Raw genomic sequence first — 10,030 nt, 5'->3', positions numbered from 1 at the left:
GGCTGAGGCAGGATTCAAACCTATGCCAGTGCCCTGTGCTGTGCTCCTTCATTCCCCCCACCCCTTCTTCAGGGTGATACAGTAAAAAGATTACTGGATTTGGAGTCAGAGGTTCTGGGTTCAAATTCTAACTGTCATTTAACCTGTGTGACCAAGGGGATATTCTGGGTTCTAGTTTCTTCCTCTTCTTAACATGAAGTTGAACCAAGCAGTTATTAATTGCCTATTACATGCCAGGCACTGTACCCAGCCCTAAGGGTTGTAAAAAAGGATTTTTAAAAAAAGGATTGTAAAAAACAATCCCTGCCCTAGAGAAGTTCAGTCTGATGGGGAAGAGATCTTGCTGTACAGAAATGGACAGACCAACGGAAATGACCCAAGCCAAGCCAATAGCTCTGAGCATCAGTTTATTGAGCTGGCCAGCTACAGTCTCTCGAGGAAACCTTAGGAGAGCTGCCCCTACCATCGGCAGGGGAGGAATATTTAAAGCCCAAAACCACAAAATAGGTGTGGGGAGTAAAGTTAACTTGACAATGACAGATACACATGTTTGTTACAGCCAGGCCTTGATCTGGACAGTTGTATATAGCCCTACCATGATTTATCGAGGGTCCCAGATGTCCTGCCCTGGGTTATTCTGACATCTTATCATGAAGTACAGCAAAATCTGTTTTTCCACTGTATCAGAAGAGAGGGGCCCCTGGCTAGCCACATACGAGTTCAGAAAGAGCTCAGTGACTTTCCAAACTTGTTAAGAATTCAGGTGCTACATACAGGGGCTTGGTATATAAGGCCATGGTCATTTCAGTACAAAAAAGATGTAGATGGGATAAATTAGGGGTAATCAGCATGCCTGTAAGACCTGTTTGTATGCCCTAGAGATGTGTTTTCCAATTTTCTTCCATGACCTGGAAACTTTGCATTCAAGTTCAGAACTTTCTCGAGGATGCCTAACATCCAGGCCCCAGCTGACTCATTTTCTTTCTCCGTCGCTAGCACCGCCCCTTTCCAGGCTGGGCTAGACCCAGTCTAAGCCTTCAGTTTTACGCTTTGCTCCACCCCAGAGTTACATCTGCAATCCTGTAGCACCACCTGGAGGGGAACTTAGAGCATGGCAAAGCAGTAAAAAATTTGCAGGCTCAGCCCCTCCTTTCTGCCCCGATTTGCCACTCAGTCCCCACCTCACTCCTCCACTTCCTCTAGGTAAGACTGGGATACTTCCCTAGAGACCCTAGAACAGCCGGGCAACTTAAACCCTGCTTGCAACTCCTAGCAACTCCAGGGAATAAATAATAAGCCAATGTTGGTAGCTGTGATTCTGTCCCGGCCCCCCCACCCCAACCCCCCTCACAGTTATGGTCTGCCTAGTACGACCCGGCTTAACCGGTCTTAACAATAATAGACCCAACGAGTGCACAACTCTGGAAGGCGGAAAGACTAATGCAACTAATTTAGATTTCAGGTTCTAGCTGCCAAGGGAGTAGTGCAGCGACAGAGAATGAGGAATTTTTCAAAAATAGCTTAGGGGCTATCCTGCCCCAGACAGTACTTGATTCCGCCACCTCCATTCCCCATCCCCTCCTACCCCAGATTGCTGGAGGCAGGGAGGGGTTAGAGTCTCTCCCAGGAGAGTAGGACCGGATCACAAAGACTGACCCTAAGTGGGTGGGGTGGGGAAGAGGCGAGGAGCTGGGAACAGTAAGAGAAACAGTAAGGGGATGAGCCAGGGGTCACAGTTCCTTCCTGACATCCGGTGCCGACGTCTTAGAATTCAGTTGAGTTATGAGAACAGGAATGAAGGGGGGGGGGAGGGGGGGGCGGGAATGGGAGGAACTGAGAGCCAACTAGGGGTGAAGAGAGCTGCGGAGGTCCAAGAACTTCCCTGGCCAGGGCAAAACGGGATGGAGGCGTGGGTGGCAGGGGCATGGAGGTGCGGGTTGCAGGTGATGGAGCTATGGACTGCAGGGAAAGTTCTTGCGCTCACCTTAGGTAGATTGGAAGGGCAGAGAAAGGGAGGGTAGCAAAAGACCCAACGGGAGGGCAGGGGAGGAGAGAGGAAGGGCGGGGTGCACTGGGGAGCTGAAGCGACTATTCCTGGGAGTTGAAAAAAAAAGTGTAAAGTTTTGAAGTCAGAAATTCCTCTGGAGAGAAAGGAAGGGCTGCATCTTTGCCCCAACATCCCTCTCCTCCCTGGCGCCCAGAGCCCAGAGGGGCTGGCTGGCTGCCTAGAGCTCTAGCTGCTGGCACCAGTCCTCCCCTTAGACGACCTCATTAGTGGGTGCCGGAGTCCCCAGGCCGAAAGGAGGAGAGTGGGAGAACTGGAGACGTGGCTGTAGAGGGCAGGCGGGTGAACTACCACAAGACAGACTTTCGGGAAAGGCAAATGAGCTAATTCCGGGTTGCTGCCCCGGCCTTTCCCCGCTCTCCTTTCTTATTCCCTGGCTTTCTACCTTATCTTATAAGTCCCTTTCGCCCTCTCCGCCCTAATCCCCCACCCCCGGCCAGACTCTCTCCCCACCGCCAGAGAGCCAGAGAGGGTCGCAATTGGACAAGGGGCGGGGGGAAGAATCGATGGGAGTGCTACGGTTCAGTGCACCCCCTCTCTCATCATTAGATGGGCACCAGGGCACTTCAGAACACTGGGTATTACGAACCAAGTTTCCTGCCTGCACACTATCAAATGTGAACTCCACGCCCGCTGGGCAACCACACATTTCCCGCTACACCTTAAAGCCAGGATGGATAGATAGATGACGGGAGGTTTACCGCAAACTGCAGAGTCTCAGGCTTTGCATTCCCCCCCCCCCCTTTTATAGCTCACTACCACCACCACCACCCCCCACTCCCCCCACCCTCACCCCCCGACCATCTCTGGTCATTGGCTGATTGAAAGTCAACAGCCCGTCTGATTGGCCGGACGCCAGACAGTGATGGATGGCTCGCCGTCCCACTGGCTGGTCACCAGGCTGGTGTCCAGGCCGAGGATCTCTGGATTGGAGGAGACTGTAGCAGAATCCGACCTGGAGGCCTATGGATCGAAGAAGGGAAGAAGCAGAGGCTAAGGAAGCCTGCCCCCCGAATCCTTAAAGAGGATGCCTCTTCCCACGTCTCTTGATTGTCAGGGCAACGTATTTTTTTCAGCACTGTGACTTGGGTCTCAGTACCACCTATTTTCCTGTGCATCTCCTTCTGTTCTCTCACTTCATCTATGCTATGGCTCCTTCCTAACCAGACTGAGTACTGCCAGATCGGTGTGGTATCTCAAAGTGAGGGACACAGGCTGCTGATCCTCACTGGTTCTGGGACAATATAAACTATACCAGATATCTTCCCTCTTTGCCTTCCACCCCTGTGCCCTTGAATCAATACTAGAAGGAAGTAATACAATCAACAATCAAAGCAGGGCAAAGCACCTGAAGTGGGAAGCAAGAGAGACTTTTTAAACAATTCCATATTTTTAAGGTGAGGAAAAAAACTGTGCTCTCCATTGTACAAGGGCACCAGTGTTGTGGAAAGCTCGCTGATTCTGGAGGTGGAAACTTAGTTTATAACCATGGCATATGCTGCTCAGTTATGTCTCACTCTCTATGACCCCATTTGGGTTTTTCTTGGCAAAGATACCAGAGCTGTTTGCCATTACCTTCTTCGGCCCATTTTACAGAGGAGGAAACTGAGGTAAACAAAGTGAAGTGACTTGCCCAGGGTCACACAGTTAGTAAGTATCTGAAGCCAGATTTGAAATCAGGAAGACTCCAGACCTGGTGCTCTGTCCACTGAGCTGCCCCTAACCATGGCAGATCTATGACCTATGTGACCTTGGTCAAGTAACTTTACCTTTAAGATCTCTTCCATCTCTATATGTTAGTAATTAATAACTAATAATTCTCTGGCTCTTTAAGGTCTGTAAAGTAATTTGCATACATGATCTCATTTGCTCCTGGGAGGAAGGGGGGTTTATTATCCTAATATTACAGATGGAGAAGACTGAAGCTCAGTTAAGCATCTGTCCTATGACCCTAAATCTCATGTGTCATAATGGAAACTCAACCTGTTATATGGATACTATTGCCCAAGGAACAACTTTTGAACTTTGTTTAGTATGTGCAAATACTTAGATGTACAAGTATAAGTTTGTGTGCATACACATAGGGACACATACTATAATCTTGCTCCTCTCCAATCTGAGAAATCTTTTTTCTAACATTTTCTTGTGCAGTCATGTCTTCACGACCCCATTTGGGATTTTCTTGGCAAAGATACAAGAGAAATTTGCCATTTCCTTTTTCCAGCTCATTTTACAAATGAGGAAACTGAGGCAAACAGGGTCAAGCGACTTGACACAGCTAGTAAGCTGTTTGAGGTAGGATTTAAACTCAGGTCTTCCTGATACTAGGCCTGGTGATCTATCCACTGTATCACCTACCCCCCCCCCCCAAAAAAAACAAAGAATTTAGCTGCTAAATTTAGTTCAATCTACAACCTTTGCACTCAATTCTATTTTAAGCTCCTACTTTTTACAAGGCACTGTGCCTTCAGAACTCCAGTTTTCAAATGGATCTGAGCTCTCATTGGTTTGGGGAGGTCTTTTCAATGGTTCAGATCATAACCAACCTGTGCCTGCCCATGCTTTTGGCTTCTGTCCATCTTCTCCCAAAAGGTCACCACAGGGAGTCCATCCGATATTCTGGAGGCCTTCCTCATTTTCTTCCTACATCTTAAAGATACCAGTGGAGTACTTTGGTACTGGCTGTTTGCCCATCACCCTTCACCACTATTGCCAGCTGATCTTTTCTTCCTGTAATAGAGTTACTTGATGATAATAGCTAGCATTTCTACATCAATTTGAGATTTGTAAATAATTGCAAATATTATTTTATTTGTATCCTCCCAACAACCTTGAGAGATAGTTGCTATTGTTATCTCCATTTTACAGATGAGGATACTAAGGCAGACAGAAGTTAAGTGACTTGTCCAAGGTCGCCCAGTTAGTATGTAAAGCTGAATTTGAACTTAAGTCTTCCTGACTCCAGGTCAGGCCATACAGGGGCCTCTTGAGGACTTTCTACTCTTCTTCCTTGTACCTTGCTAGCTGCTTGCTCATACCCACAATGCACTGCTCCATGGCCATTTTTGTGATACTTCTCTTTAGTTCTTTGGAGACGTGTTCTATCTCTCACTGCCATACAGTTCTGGGAGCATTAGCTCCTCTGATATGAGAGTTGCCCAGCCTTTTTCAGGGTTGTGCATTTGGTATCTACCTTCACTGGACTCTCACTTGTGGCTCCAAGAAGCCATAGCATGCACAATTGTCACACCCCAGTAACACAGTCCTGGTAGATGGGCTAAACCAGGTTAAACCCACAGGCCTCAGACCCATTAGTGAGTTAGGGGGGTATCTACCCCCAAATATGTGAAGACTTCCCCTGGTAAAATGGGCAGATAAGAACAATTTATTCCAATGGCCACAAAGGCAGCTGAAGCAGGCACTGTGGAACGCTTAGAGCTTGGTCAGGCATTGAAGATGCCAAGGTCACCCACTATACCTTGAACCATGAAAGGTCATCTTGACTTTTGTCCTGCCACTGGACTTCAATGACTCAGGAAGAGAAAGTGAGGCAGTTGACTCTGTGCAACTCTGCCTCACTTAAATCCAACTCACACTCAAGTTAAGACATGATGTCATTGGTCCTCTTTGAAAATGAAGGACTAACAACAATGGCCATAGAGTAAAATGTGAGTATTTTAAAATGAACCTTTGCTTTTAAGGGAAGGTTGGGGTCACTAAAAGGCTTGTAATTTCCTGAAAATGAGCTAGACTGGTCTCTTCCTTTTCAACTTCGGGCCCAACTCATCATCCATTCATATTGTCTGTCCCAGACATACATACTGTTGGTGAAAGACACACAAAGATGAAAATGAAAAAGTCATGGCCCTTAAGAAATGTATATGGGGGAGAGGATGAAGGGTCCATAAAAACATGTAAAGGATAATAACTGGGATTTATATAACAATTTAAAGCATCCACAATGCTCTATATGCATTGTTCTCATTTGAGCCTCACAAGGTAGATGCTACAGGTATCGTTTTACCCCATTTACAAATGGGGAACTGAGGTTCATATATATTAAGTGACTGACCCATGACCCAAGTACTATAGTGAGTATTAAGGGTGGAATCTGAACCCAGATGTTCCTGATTTTTAGTCCAACCATTTCTCTGTTATGCTAAGATACAAAGATGAGCTGAGAAGAGCATAATTACCAATGAGAGGAAGGATCAGGAAGAACTTCCTGGAGGAAATGGTGCCTGAGATGAGCTCATTCATCACCTAATCCCTTCCTTCACAGGATCAGCTATTTTCTTCTGATCCCCAGATGGCCAGGTTTTAAGAGAACCAAAACATTTGCAGCAAACATAAGGAGTGACTAGGAAGTATGGAGACAGATTCTTAAAAAATTAACAAATACTTCCACAATCAAATGAGTGGTGCTGTCCCCTTCAAAGCAGTCACCTTGGGAGGCAATGTACTTACTGCTGTGTGCTGCCATTGTTCAAATTATATTTAGAATTACCTTTAAAGTCAGTTTACAAAATACAAGAGAAAAATCAGTCACATTATTTTTATAGTTATTGTGTGGGGTGTGGGGAAGAAAGGAGAGAGGAAGAGGACATGGGGAAGAGGACAGAGAGGAAGTAGGGAAAGGAGGGAAGAAGGAAGGGAAGGGATGAGAAAGAAAGAAAGGAAGAGAGGGAGAGAGAAAGAAATAAATGATGAAGGGAGAGAGACAGGTTACATGAATAATGGATAGAGGGCTTACCTTGTAATCAGGAAGACTCAAATTCAAGACATGCCTCTGACAAGTCAAAGTTAGGTTAGATGATTTTGTGGCTGTGATCAAGTCACTTGAGTCCTAGATGTTCCCAGGTAACTATAGGACTATAAATTGAATGTGAGTTGCTAATCTGCCCTAGTGGATGGAGTTTCCACATGTGTTCCTACCACATACAAAATCACAAGTCAGGACCAAAAAGAAAAAATTAATAGAGAAGGGGGAAGAGGGGGGAAGAGACACCAAAAACAGTCTTATTAGTCTGATCATGCAGTTCATTCACACACTTGGCTTTTGCCTTTTCCCCAAAACCAAGATCACTCCCAAGGGATGAAGATGTATCATCCTTACAGATTATCAAGAGATTGCTTTGAGGGTTCAGAAAGCAGGTTTTTTTTTTCTTTTTGGAGGGCAATTGGGGTTAAGCGACTTGCCCAAGGTCACATGGCTAGTTTTTGTGTTGTGTCTGAGGCTGAATTTAAACTCAGGTCCTCCTGATTCCAGGGCTGGTGCTCTAGTCACTGCACCACCTAGCCGCCCCCCCAGAGAGTAGTTCTAAGGAAGGAATTTCCCCAAGTGAGAAGCCTCCTAAGGTGTCTTAGAGGAAACATACATAAATATTAAGCTGTGCTCTGCTTGTTGAAGGGACAGCATAGTATAATGAATAGAGTGCTGGAGCTGGAGCTTGGAACCTAGGCTCAAATCCTGCCCCTCATCCACCCCTTAATAAATGTTTTAAGAATGGGCAAATCAAGTAACCTCCCTGAATTTCATGTAAATCTCTTAAGACTTATCTCAAGTCACATAAATGTTGATATATTTGTTTAGAAACTGAAAAGTCAGTCTCATTACTTTCTATTCACAACTGAATTTGTCTGACACTCAACAGAGAGCCTTAAGAGAAATGAACAATGTAACGAGAGTCAGTGTTTCATTAGTTCAGTCATGGAATCACAGGTTTTAGGCACCTTCTGATCTGTCTCTTCTCCTGCTCCTTTTCTAAATATTTGGAAAAATATTTTGTTTACTAAAGCCCATCCAAACCATTAACTCATGACATAGTTCTGATGATGGGCTCTGATAGCTCACCTACACAGTACAAACTATTACATAAATGTTAGATGTGATGGTGATATTTTTTGCTTTGAAGATACAAGCCAAGTCACATTGTTCATGGTCTCTTCATGGCTCCTGCTTCTTATCCTTTCTTAATATTCCCAGTCATTCATGCTCTTTCCCTCTTGAAATTACTTCATATACTTTATATTTTTAGTACCTGAACAGTGTAGTTGATAGAGAATTGGCTTTGGAATTGGGTGGACTGGTCCTAAGTTTAACAGACACAGATGGCCACCTGCAAGTCACTTAACTCTCAGTGCCTTCAGGCAACTATCTAAGACTATAAATTACAAATAAATCTCCGACTCCATCTAGTCCTATTGCCCTCAGGTTCCAAGGTCCCAAGGTCCCAAAGTCCAAGGTCCCCTTGGGCCCAGGTCCCAAGAGAAAAAGTTGTTACTTATTTTCAGGTGGATACTTAAATTGGGCCCTTCTAGTAAAATATAAACTCCCAGAGGTCAAGGATTATTTCATTTTTGTCTTTGTATCTTTGCTGATGGGGCCTCTAGTCAGGAAAGCTCCTCTTATTGAGTTTAAATCTGTACTGGCAGTGTGACCCTAGGTAAGTCACTTAATCCTGTTTGCCTCAGTTTCCTCATCTGTAAAATGAGCTGGAGAAGGAAATGGCAAAGTGCTTCAGAATATTTTCCCCAAAAAACCTCAAATGGGGTCACGAAAAGTCAGACATGGACATTACTGAAAAAACAATAATAATCTTTATTAACTGGGACGATGACTTATACATAGTAAGTACTTAAACTTATTGTTTCTGTCCTTAAAGTTAGCCTGAAAATCTCCCTTTCTTCACTCCCATCCCTCACTTAGATAATATCTGAAGAAAGCTTAAAATATTAGCTAATCACTACCTCCAAATAACCTTTTTTTGGGGGGTGGGGCAAAGATGAAAACAGGAAAAAAAAAGACTTTATTAAGCACCTACTATGTACCAAAGGAACAGTGGCTCTTTCTTTCATTTTATCCTCACAACAACCCTGAAATATAGGTGCTGTTATTATCCCCATTTTACAGTTGAGGAAACTGAGGCAGATAACAGTTAACAGACTTGCCCAGGGTCACACAGCTAATAAGTACCTAAGGTTGGGTTCGAACTCAAGTCTTTCTGACTTCAGGCCCAGCTGTACCAAGTAGATGCCTCAAAGCAAGGGGGCAGGGGGAGATGGGGGACAAAGTCGTAGAAGAATTAGGGGAGACTGATAGATGACCAGAAGCGTTCCTTTTGTCTGAGACACTGTTACTTATCTATGTGTCCAGAATGTTGAATGGGCCCCTCAGGTTGCTGTGACCTTCTTCACAAGCAATTTAGGTAAAAGCCTGAATCAGTACCAGGTATTTAGCAGCCAGAAACAGCACCATGAGCTGTGTCCTGCTTCCACTGCTGGAAGTGGAAACTAGAGGTTTTGCTCACAGCCGATCTGTCCAGGAGATGGCGATGTAGGACAGGAGCCTGCTCGTCTCTGGCTGTTCTTGAAGGGGGTGGACAGAGGGGTTGGTTGGAGAAAAGACCCTCTCAGAAGCAGACCCCTCCTCATGTGAGGAGCCTAGATCTGTGGCAAAGCGAAAAAAAGGGCCCCTGACCCATCCAGTGCATCTCCCAGAGGCCAGAGTAAATGCTGGCAAATGTTTAACAACCAGCTCTGAAAAAAACAAACAAAAAACCAACCCACACAAACAATACTCTTTAAGTTTAATCTGTTTTATTAACATCTTTCCATCACTTAATTCCAGACAATTAACAAGACAAGCCAGCAAGCCCTGGATTTGTACTATTTGCTGATTTCCAAGGGGGTAAAGGCTCACACTGAAAAGGACATTGTACTCCTATCCATTTTATTTGAGCATTGTTCATTAAACATTGTTTTAAATATTATTAAGGAGTCCAGACTGACAAAGGGCTTCATTGCACAAATTAAGTGAAGGACCTCTGATCTCTAAGGGTCATTCCAGATGTGATGTGCTGTGATTCTCTGACCTTCCGTGATCTCCACAGGGGAGCTCTCAGAGGCAGAATCCCTCAAATGACTATGGAGGTGCAGTGCAATGAGTGCTATCTTTGGGGTAGA

The sequence above is a fragment of the Petaurus breviceps genome, unplaced genomic scaffold, assembly GCF_028583685.1.
Source record: "Petaurus breviceps papuanus isolate PSGF00001 unplaced genomic scaffold, PetGlider_PUasm1.0 90630, whole genome shotgun sequence".
In the NCBI taxonomy this organism is placed as follows: domain Eukaryota; kingdom Metazoa; phylum Chordata; class Mammalia; order Diprotodontia; family Petauridae; genus Petaurus; species Petaurus breviceps.
Note: the sequence above shows the minus strand (reverse complement) of the source record.